We start from the raw sequence: 12,691 nt of genomic DNA on the forward strand, positions 1-12,691 counted from the left end.
ATTGTATTCAAACTATTATAAACCAAAATGATTAACTGTAACATAGGAGTATAAACCTTACATGAGTATAAAATAAGTACACAAATAGACAAGCTAACATAAACCAAAATTGTGTATGATATGATCAGACAATGAATTCGTCCTATTACTTTTGGTGATTCTTCGGTGTATTAATATGCCAACCAATAGAAAATCATAGTCTAACCATTCATTTTTTAGTGGAAATCAAATTAAGCGAGTGATAACTTAATTCAATGCTGGAGTAGAAGATAACGTTTGGGTTCTTTCTATTTTTGTTCTAGTCCATTAATGGAATTCCATTTTAATAAAGGAGATTAGATTTATTCAGAATGGTTATAATTAGTCTATAAGCCCAACAATCATGAATCCTAATGACTCTTTGTCTATATAATGGTTATTTATTCTCCATTGTGGGAGAGGAGAAATAGCGTAACATTAGAGAGAAAATACGTAAAGCTCTGTAGAGAGAATTCCTAGCTTTCTTCTACGGAGCAATTGTACCGGGATAGTTCCTGCATCGGATTGGATTGCACGTGGACCTCGATAGTAGTGGATTCAACTTGCAGGACACAATCGTAGAAGAAAACACAACAACAAGTAAGATTTAGTTCCGTTGTGTATTACATGCTCAACTTGCAATATGATTATGAATCTAGATCTGTTATTCTTGTCTGCAATTTCCGCTGCGCTCATTAGATGAATACAAGAATTCCTAACAGTGGTATCAGAGCTCGGGGCTCGATTCATAATTAATTTTGTTTCCTAATTAATTTGTGGATGATTTTGGAAATCAAAATTCTTAAATTGGATTTCAAAATGTTTCGAAATTTAGTGCAACATACGACGCGTAGTTGTGTTGACGCAATATATGGTAGTTTCGAAATTTTATTTCGGCTGACGCAATTGGATTTCAACTGTACAATTGAGCAGTACAGTTGATGCATATAATGAAGAAACAATTGAATTTTATGGTGCTTATGCTATTGTCACTGGTTTTGACAGATGAAGCTTTTGGAAAATTGAAACTGGGTTTCAACTAAAAGATAATGTTTTTCAACCATATTTGCGATTGAATTTCGAAATTTGAAATTGGGTTCCAATTAATTTGGAATTAATCTAGATCAGAGAGTTAATATATTAATTAGATTAATAGATTATGATTTATTGTTATTATTTTGAATAATGATATTGCATAAGTGTCGTTGCTGTGACGATTCATGCGCTTCACTAGGATTATGGTACAATTATTATAATATATATTATTATTTGATTTCATCAATAGATTCCTGGATACTAATAATAATAAATGTATTATTAATATTAATTTAGAATTAATATTAAATATCTGTTTATATTAGTTTGGAATTGATATAAATTTGATGATGAATTTATTAATTAGATTAATGGATTAATGTGCAAGAATTTGTTATATATGATGATGATTTGGAGTTATTACTTGATTTACAAATTTATTAATTTAGAATTAATATAGATTGGATAAATTTTGTTAATTAGATTAACAAATTGGGACATAGTTATCATCTGGAAATGATAATATATACTCCACAGCACAATATTAATTTAGAATTAATATTAAATATATATAATTATATTAATTTAGAATTAATATAATTAAGTCCACATTTAATTAGAGAATAAAATTTGATTTTATTTGTTGAGCATTATTTGATATCTTATGTGATAAGCATGCTATTTGATTTTATGCTTATTTATTTAACTATAGTAGTTAGAGACCGTTTTATTGTCTGGGTAGGCGGCGCCCAGTATGTGTAGTCCGTGTTATACTATGTCTGGGTAGGCGGCGCCCAGTAATTGTAGTCCGTGTTATACTATGTCTGGGTAGGCGGCGCCCAATAATTGTTTGAAATTTAATATTGGATATTATATTCACAGAACTAGTATCACACTTTTCCCCACAAAATATAAGTCTTGTTTTGAAACAAACGCGTCGTCCATCACAATTGTTTGATGTTCCTAGTCTTTTCGACCACGAGTTTTACGCCCTCGCGTTTACTCTAAATCTACAAGGTTTAGGCTCATTCATAGATGCATGGTTGGCATCGTGTGATGGGGTTGACTTGCTTAAATTATTTTGAGTAGCCCTCGCAACCAGAATAATTTATGGACGTATATTAATTAGATTAATAAACCAAGAATTGTAAAATTGTTGTTACAATTGGCTTGGAGGCCTACCTGGTGATATTATTGTAGTCATCAGCCCTCGCAGAGGCTGCAATAATATAGACTTGGATCTTGGACCACTAAAATTTATATTAGATATAAATTCGTATTTTATGTTTGGGGGACATAATATATGTTAAAATTAGTGGGAGCTAATCAATACAATAAACCCTTGTTTGATTAGTGATGCGATTGTGATCTTTGTATGCTTTTCTAATTTGCTTTTCGTTTTATTTTCTGTTCAGATAATATGTCAAACTTATCTTATGAGTGTATGATGGAAACAAACAAATTGACTAGGTCAAATTTCACGGAGTGGCAGAGAGACTGCCCAAAACTCAAGGCACAAGGTGCAATGAGTGGGAGCCCAGCTATATTTGTCATTGAGATAAATATGTCTATGAATAACTCACAATCCTGGGTATTGGATACCGCTTGTGGTTCACACATTTGTAATAATGTGCAAGGTTTAATTGACAGCAGGAAAGTGAGGCCTGGGGAAGTAGACCTACGTGTTGGAAATGGAGCAAAAGTTGCTGCCGAACGCGTGGGAACTTATAGATTAGATCTTCCCTCAGGACATAGACTAGATTTACATAATTGTTATTTCGTTCCAGTTATTTCAAAGAATATTATTTCCATTCCGATGTTGGACATCGCAGGTTTTTCCTTCCATTTTGCAAACAGCAGGTGCTCGTTTTCTAATAATGGATTGTTTTATGGAAATGCCTCTTTAGAGAATGGATTATATATGCTTGAATGCAAACGGGATATTCTCAATGTGCAAAATAAAAGACTTAAGCTATGTCATACGGATAATGCTACTTATCTTTGGCATTGTAGACTTGGTCATATCAATGAGAAAAGGATAGCGAGATTGAGAAAGTTAGACTATCTAAATTCATTTGATTTTGAATCATATGGTGCTTGTGAATTCTGTCTCAAAGGAAAGATGACTAATAAGCCACTTTCTGGGAAAGGGGTGCGTGCTAATGATGTGCTAGAGTTGATCCACACAGATGTGTGCGGACCGTTTCCAACTCAAACAAAAAGTGGTTATTCGTACTTCATTACTTTCACTGATGATTTGACAAGGTATGGATATGTGTATCTTATGAAACACAAATCTGAGGCCTTTGAGAAATTTATAGAGTTTAAGTGTGAAGTTGAGAAACAACTTGGGAAAAGTATAAAAACTCTTCGATCAGATCGAGGAGGGGAATACTTGAGCCGAGAATTTCTTGATTACTTGAAATCGCATGGAATTCAGTCGGACTGGACACCTCCTGGTACACCACAAATGAATGGAGTATCTGAAAGGAGAAACCGAACATTATTAGATATGGTTCGATCCATGATGAGTTTAGCTAGTCTTCCTTTATTTCTCTGGGGTCATGCTTTATTGACTGCTATTTACATTCTGAATAGAGTTCTATCTAAATCAGTTGAGAAAACACCATATGAGTTATGGTATGGCAAAAAGCCTTGTCTTAACTATATGCGGACCTGGGGTTGTCCAGCTTTTGTTAAGAAACAAATGACTGATAAGTTGGAATCTAAAAGTGAGAAGTGTTACTTTGTGGGATATCCTAAACAAACTAGGGGATACGATTTCTACTGTCCTGAAAATCACAAGGTGATAACATCAAGGAATGTGACGTTTCTTGAAGACAGTTATGTCTGCAAGGAACAAGGTCAAAATACAGTAGATCTTGAAGAAATTCAAGAACCACAAGTTAACAATGAGGATAATGTATTGTCAAATGGTTTGAACAATAACTCAGTGGGAGTTTTTGATGATCTATTGGGAGGGGAAAATACTATTAGAGGAGACCTTAGAGGGACTCTCGAAGAACCTCCTCAAGACAATGAGATGCATCAAATACAAGATGATACAATAGTTGCATCACCTCTACCTCAAGAAGATCATAGTGATATTCTTGGGCCTACTCACAATCAGAATGAACAGCCCGAGCCAGAAGAAAACCAACTCAATAGGCCTAGAAGGATTCGTCGTGCACCTGAGAGACTGAATCTAATGGTTGAGAACCAAGATGATGAAGTTGATTTAGATGATGATGAGCCTAAGACCTATACCGAGGCGGTGTCGGACACCGATCGAGAGAAGTGGCTTGAAGCCTTTATATCTGAAATGGACTCGATGTACTTCAACTTAGTCTGGGAACTAGTTGACTTGCCAGATGGGGTTTACCCCATAGGTTGCAAATGGATCTTCAAAAAGAAGAGAGATGTAGATGGCAAAGTACAAACCTACAAGGCTAGGTTAGTGGCAAAGGGTTATAGTCAGCGCGAAGGCATTGACTATGATGAAACCTTTTCGCCAGTTGCTAAGATCAAGTCCATTAGGATATTACTTGCAATTGCTGCATACTACAATTTCGACATTTGGCAAATGGATGTCAAAACCGCATTTCTCAATGGAGAATTAGAAGGCGATGTCTATATGACACAACCAGAAGGTTTTGTATCGAAAGAAAGGCCGAATGCAGTGTGCAAGCTAAAGAAGTCCATCTATGGACTTAAGCAAGCTTCGAGGAGTTGAAATATTTGTTTTGACAGAACAATCAAATCGTTTGATTTTGTCAGAAGCAAAGAGGACCCATGTGTTTATAGTAAACGCGAGAATGGTAACGTTGTCTTCCTTATCATATATGTTGATGACATCTTGATTATGGGAAGCGATCGTTCCATGATGCAATCCGTGAAAGAATGGTTGTCTAGTTCCTTTATGATGAAGGATCTGGGTGATGCTTCCTACATCCTTGGAATCAAGATCTATCGAGATAGACCGAATAGGATGTTGGGATTATCACAATCCACTTACATAGACAAGTTGCTAAGGCGCTTCTCAATGGAGAATTCTAAGAAAGGTTTTCTTCCTATGGGACATGGCATTGTATTGTCAAAGAAGGATTGTCCTTCTAATGACAAAGAAAGAGACAACATGAAAAGGATCCCGTATGCTTCGGCTATAGGATCTATTATGTATGTCATGATTTCTACTAGGCCAGATGTGGCCTATGCGCTTAGCATGACAGGCAGATTTCAGCAAAATCCCGGTGAGGAACATTGGAAAACCGTTAAGACTATTCTTAAGTACCTTAGAAGGACTAAAGAATATTTCTTAGTCTATGGTGGACAACCAGAGTTATCAGTTACTGGGTACACTGATGCTAGTTTCCAAACAGACCATGACGACTATAAGTCTCAGTCTGGATATGTTTTTGTCCTCAATGGTGGAGCAGTGAGTTGGAATAGTTCCAAACAAGGTACAACTGCCGATTCCACCACCGAAGCCGAGTATATTGCTGCATCTGAAGCTGCCAAAGAAGCTGTTGCTTTGTTAGAGTTCGTTAAAGAACTGGGTGTCATTCCGAGTGCCAATAGTGCAATACATTTGTATTGTGACAACACTGGTGCTGTTGCGCAAGCAAAAGAACCCAGAGCTACGAACAGGAACAAGCATGTTCCCAGAAGATATCATCTGATCAGAGAAATAATTGAAAGAGGCGACATAAAATTAGAAAGAGTACCCACTGATGATAACTTGGCTGATCCTTTCACCAAACCGTTATGTATAGCAAAACACAACAAGCACTTTGAGAGCTTAGGTGTTATGCATGTTGGTAGATGGCTTTGAATCAGTGGGAGTTACAGTTTTATATGTCTTAGAAACATTTTGTGTTGAGACAATATTACTTGATCACATTATATGAAAATTTTATTTCCTATGGGTTTTGTGCACTTATTGGAATAATTGTTTTAAATGTTTGATTTTATTCTAAATATTTGTTCCCTTGAATAATGACTGTTGTTAATGGTGTGAGACATTAATGATATAGTATAATTCTAAAATAGCCCTAACCAATGATCATCAAGAATGGGATATTGGTGATATGTTATAGGTTAGCATGGGGTTTGCATCACATTCTTCGAGAATGTAGTTGTTCTCACAACTATGAGATATTAGATACTCGTGATGGACACATGGTATATTTTGGAGAGTATTGGTATACCCTACTATTAAACTGTTTTGTGAAGTGTCTACAGTTTATTAGTACATGAAGTATGTAATAGTCCTTGGATCTGAGGTCATTACACATTTTGTTTGTTGAGTGATGTGCTTTGACCTTGTACAACGCTTTGCCTCCCCTCGGAGGATTAAGACACGGACTTGTGTTGGGTACATCATAAGATAAATGGAAATGGTAGTTGAGCCAAGAATGAGATTTATTCCTCGATTAGAATTTCGAGAGAACACTCAAATTCTCTATATTACTTGACCATTAAGTCATTGGCCAATGCAAAGATATATTCAATTAAAGTAATTGAATATGATCGAATGGGTCATTTAATAAAGATGAGATAAAGTGATTGAGCTATTTGGATGACACATGACAAATCTTAGGCTCAATCGGGTGGTTCGTGAATGAAAGGATATTACTATAAACTTTGTGTAAAGGCTTGTTTACCGAATTCACGTAAACGTCCGTCATATATCGAGCTACGCTGCCAACGCAGTCTAGGAGTTTTGTGCAGACTTCGATTAGATCGTCGTCGATAATGGGGGCCTAAAGGGTCACACTATAAGTGTATTTTGATCCGCTCAAGGGTACAAAGTTGGAATTGCGTATTATATCTAATGCTAGTCCAAGTGGGAGATTGAAAGGATATGGGATAGATTAGATTAATATGGATTAAATAATTATAGTTGAGCTACAATTATAATTAGTCTATAAGCCCAACAATCATGAACCCTAATGACTCTTTGTCTATATAATGGTTATTTATTCTCCATTGTGGGAGAGGAGAAATAGCGTAACATTAGAGAGAAAATACGTAAAGCTCTGTAGAGAGAATTCCTAGCTTTCTTCTACGGAACAATTGTACCGGGATAGTTCCTGCATCGGATTGGATTGCACGTGGACCTCGATAGTAGTGGATTCAACTTGCAGGACACAATCGTAGAAGAAAACACAACAACAAGTAAGATTTAGTTCCGTTGTGTATTACGTGCTCAACTTGCAATATGATTATGAATCTAGATCTGTTATTCTTGTCTGCAATTTCCGCTGCGCTCATTAGATGAATACAAGAATTCCTAACAATTTGCATCTCTTATCACTTCCACTCAGCTAAGCCCATATCTTCAGGTTATTATTTTTGCTTTGCTCTGCACTGCTCTTTATATTCAATGATTAATTTGTATAGTCTTCCACCAATATTAATTTGCCACAGATGCCACCAACTTAAGAAATTTGCTTAATTATATAGGTATTTTTAATTTAACCTATATATTTCTATCATGCATTCCAAAAATATTTAAATTCCAAACTAACGACTTCATATTTTGCAAAACCAATTATTTACATGGTAATTGTATTCAAACTATTATAAACCAAAATGATTAACTTTAACATAGGAGTATAAACCTTACATGAGTATAAAATAAGTACACAAATAGACAAGCTAACATAAACCAAAATTGTGTATGATATGATCAGACAATGAATTCGTCCTATTACTTTTGGTGATTCTTCGGTGTATTAATATGCCAACCAATAGAAAATCATAGTCTAACCATTCATTTTTTAGTGGAAATCAAATTAAGCGAGTGATAACTTAATTCAATGCTGGAGTAGAAGATAACGTTTGAGTTCTTTCTATTTTTGTTATAGTCCATTAATGGAATTCCATTTTAATAAAGGAGATTAGATTTATTCCGAATGGGGGAGTGACGCACAAGGGTTATGCGTCGTTATTAATGAAACGCACAACCTTTATGCGTCTTTGGTTAATGACGCACAAGGGTTATGCGTCGTTGGCGGGAATACTTACCAGCATGACGCATAAGGGTTATACGTCATTAGGGTAAGACGCATAATGCTTATGCGTCTTTGAACGACGCATAACCCTTGTGCGTCATTAACCAAAGACGCATAAAGGTTGTGCGTTTCATTAATAACGACGCATAACCCTTGTGCGTCACTCTCCTATTTGAAATAAATCTAGTCTTCTTCATTAAAATGAAATTCTATTAATGGGATAGAATAAAAATAGAAAGAGCTCCGTTTGAGTATCTGTATAACTCACACTGTCACACAGGCCATATCAATTAGTATCATATCAATTGCATGGTCGGTGAATAAACATTAAAATTCGGAAATGACATACTGCTAGAATTAATAGAAACGAAGAAAATAAAAAATAAAAGTGACATCACATCTATAGAGAAAGTGCACGTGAAGTTCACCTGATGTGGTCGGGACCTCCTCTGGGAGGGTAAGAGATCGCTATCTTATTTGATCTCTGGGACCCACTACCCATCTCTTCTTTCTTCCCTATCCTATATTTATATTCACTAGTTTTATTTTCCATTCAATCGACTTTTATTTGTGGTGAAGGGATAGTGACGAGGTGGATTCGTGTGTGCGAAATTGGACACAAGTTTTTTTATGGTATCTGAGGTTGTTTGTGTCTTCACGTGGTCATCGATTCAAATAGAGTATAATTTGTTGAATCAATTCATAATTCATAATCTTGGGTTCAATTCATGTAATATTTCACATCATTTCGTTCTACATGTTATGTCACAAAAAATCATCATTAAAATGAATTATATTATGAGACATTTCATAAAAGAATCAACACTAATTTTATGGGACAAGAAGGAATACAATAGTATAGTTTTTAACTCAAACTTTAGGGCATCCGCAGTGGTGCGGATGTCCCGGCGGAATTCTCCGCGGACTTCCCAAAAGCATCTCCTGCCATGTCATAAGGACTTCCCACTGCTTTGCCATGTCATACGGAATTCCCACTGCACAGTGACGGACTTCCCCTGCGGAATTCCCGACGGAATTTCCACATTAAAAAAAATCACAAATTCACAAATTAAACAATTTCCGGAAGTAAACAATTTACGGGATTAAAATTTCGACGCGAATACGGAGAAAATGCAACCACTTTAGCCTGCTTTGTATTATTTTATTTTTATATTTTTTATATTTATGTCTAGTTTATAAAACCAAAACCCAAAACTCCGTGTCTCTAGCTAGTATATGACGCTTAGTATATGATAGTCAGTTGCAATCTTATTCCCTGTGTTCGATATCCCGGTACTGACCTTTAGCTATACTAGATCTACCCTGTAAACTTGCAGGTATTTTTAGTGCTTATATATAGTGCATCAAGTTTTTGGCGTCGTTGCCGGGGAATATTATTGCTTTAAGCTGATATTGTAGAACGGTTGATAATACTAATTCAGAGTATAATATTTTGTATAGTTTTATTTTGATTTTTTTTATCTGTTTTACAAGGGTTGCTATTTGAGGAGAGCACGAAGCACAACAATGGACTACCGTCCGCCCCGGTACAAAAGGCATCCCAAAGGAAGTCCCGAGAATGGGGGCTAACTTATGAGCTTCAAAGAACGTCAAGCTAAAGACGTTAACCAAGCGCTTGTTGGGAGGCAACCCAACATCGGTATCTTTTTTATATTTAATTTTGTTTTAGTTTAATGTGTTTTCTTAGTTTACTCACGTCCCTACCGACTTTACAAACTTATTCTTAACTTAGTTTTGAATAAGTTTGGGGGGATGGAGTGGTGGACCGTGAGTTTAGTTGTTTTTTTTCTTATCTTTATTAGTTTTATTTTATTTAATAAACCCGAGGTGAATCTTGTCATGAACATAACATAGAAAACTTAGAAATACTCATGTTTAGGGACATCAGACCGAGTTGCCTATGATAAAAATTTTGTTTATATGTTGGTTGAGTTGACTTGATACATTGATTTGAGAGTTTTGTAAAAAGGTGTATAATTAATGAATTGCTTGTTTACACTGAATCATGCTTATACCTTGTGAGACTTGAGCTAAATTTTCTTTATTGTGTGATTTATCTGCATTCATGTATTTGTTTCTAGAACTTACTCCTAGTCTGCCTAAGTCTATATAGTGTTTAAATGATAAAAAAGGACGTTAGGTCATCCTTCTTAGCTACTTTATATATCCAAATTTATGACCTTATTCAAAATATTTTTCCCTAGCTAGCCACTTTGAGCCTTTAAAGCCTTTTTCTTTGGAAGCTAAATAAAGGGGAAAATCCATACGCTATTTGGTGAATTTTAGTTTATATTTTGTGAAAAGAGTTGGAGAGATAAGGTAGAAAGAAAAGTAGTGTGCTTACTTGTGAAAAGTGCATAGACACCTATGGTTTGAATGAGATATTTGGTTGTGCATAAAAGAAAAAAGAAAGGATGTACCAAAGAAAAAAAATGAAAAGAAAAAAAATCAAAGGAATTTGGGAAGTGAGAAGAAATTTAGACAAAGTCTAGAATTTACTGCGATTTGAATTGTTGGTGGAGTGCTAAGTTTGATGTAATAGAAATTGATCACTTTTGCTATGTTTGGGTTTAGTCACTTTTTAGCAATATTTCCTCACCTTACCAAAGAGCCTACATTATAAACTAAAATAAAGACCTTTCGGATTTTTTATTTTATTCACATAAAGTAGAGGAGGGATTAGACTTCGAGCAAGCCTATGGTAAACTTTGCATGTTGCATGATCTGAGAGCATACACTTTTTCCAATATACACTTTGTGAGTGAGTGATAAACACACTTCTAAACACTTTTGAGCGCATGTACTTCAAGGTGATCAACGAGCTAGTAATAAAAATGCACTAATAAGCTTTGCTTGATTTGTATTCTTGTCATACTCTTTCTTTCTTGTTACAATTTTTGAGGCCACTATGAAGTCTAGTTCTTAGCATCCGTGTTTCTTTATTAGTTTTTCTCTTGTTTTGTTTGAGAACAAATAAATAATTAAGTTTGGGGGAGTTGACAAATACGGATTTTGCATGTTTTTAAGGGCTAGATTTGACTAGTTTTAAATGTCAATCATGCAAATTATGTTCTTAAATTGCATATATTATACATTTGGTATTTTGAATGTGTTTGTTGATAAATGATAGAAAAAAGATGCAAAAAGGCCAAGGTGTAGCAGCCTCTGTTCGAGCCCATTCTGCCAGCAAGTTTGTAGTCCAATCAGTGCTTACTACATGTCATTCTCTTCGTCTTCGAAAGAGCTTCGCGTGGATACCTTAAACGTCTCAATCGGAGTTCTGTAGAGAAAGTAATTATAATTCTACGAACATTGCGCAATGCAGTCAAAGTTGGCGGAAATTCAAGAAAGAGAATAAATTATTAAATTGTGAAACCAAATCTCTCTCATTTCTTGTAGGGCACGAAAATAACCAAGACTTTTTTCTAGCCTATAAATACTCCTAAACCTAATTCATAATCCCCATCTCAGAGCCTCCAATCCTACTCCTTCTCTATACTTTCTTCCATTCCATATTCCATACATAATTCATCCATCTTCCATTGGAGCGGAGCTCTGCAGATCCAGGCAAGAAAAGACTGGAGATTGAAGATTCAACCTTGGGTTTTATCAATTTCTTTCATGTCTTATACTTTTATTTTTGTTTTTACTACTTGACTATGAGTAGTTAAACATCATTTGTAGATTTTTTGGTGAAAACTATTATGAATATGTTTTGATTTATTGAATTGAACCTTTTTCTAGCTCTTGTGATTGCTTTGCTTGTTCTTGTGCTTTTATTGTTCTTTTGTCTGGCCAACTTTAGAACTATGTCCGTCTAACTAGATTAATCGAGAGATAGCTAGTTTTACGTGGTAAAAGGAACGAGTACAACACATAAGTTTATCTGCACTCGAGAGAGGGGACCCTTTGTGAGGGCTTGAGTCTTAGGAACTTAAGGAGTTAGAATCTAATCTATTGGAAGGAGACTTTGATAGTTAGAGTCTAATCTACTGGATAAGTGCACTCGAGAGAGGGCTTATCTGAAAATCGCGACTTTCTTAATAATCCTGGAGACACATAAATGTAAAGGTTCTGTGAGATTAATCATCACTAGGTCGTAGTAGTTGGATCCTAAAACTCTACTTTCTTTAGCCTGCTTTGTATTATTTTATTTTTATATTTGTTTATATTTATGTCTAGTTTATAAAACCAAAACCCAAAACTCCGTGTCTCTAGATAGTATATGACGCTTAGTATATGATAGCCAGTTGCAATCTTATTCCCTGTGTTCGATATCCCGGTACTGACCTTTAGCTATACTAGATCTACCCTGTAAACTTGCAGGTATTTTTAGTGCTAATAAATAGTGCATCATCGCCCCCCCGCCGCCCCCCTCGCCGTCGCTATCCGGCATCACGTCGAACCCCAAGTCGCGGCTCATACTGTTGAGGAGGGTTCTAAGGTTCCGCTTGTAGTGGGGGTCGGTCGCTTGGCGCCATTCCTGCATCACATGTAACAAGGCGTCATGTGCGGCGATGCGGGCATAGGAGGGGTTCTCGGGATCCGGATCATTTTGGATGGGTGCTGCCGATTGGGCCTCGACAGATCCGCTGGGACTG

This window comes from Salvia splendens, chromosome 12, assembly GCF_004379255.2.
Source record: "Salvia splendens isolate huo1 chromosome 12, SspV2, whole genome shotgun sequence".
In the NCBI taxonomy this organism is placed as follows: Eukaryota; Viridiplantae; Streptophyta; class Magnoliopsida; order Lamiales; family Lamiaceae; genus Salvia; species Salvia splendens.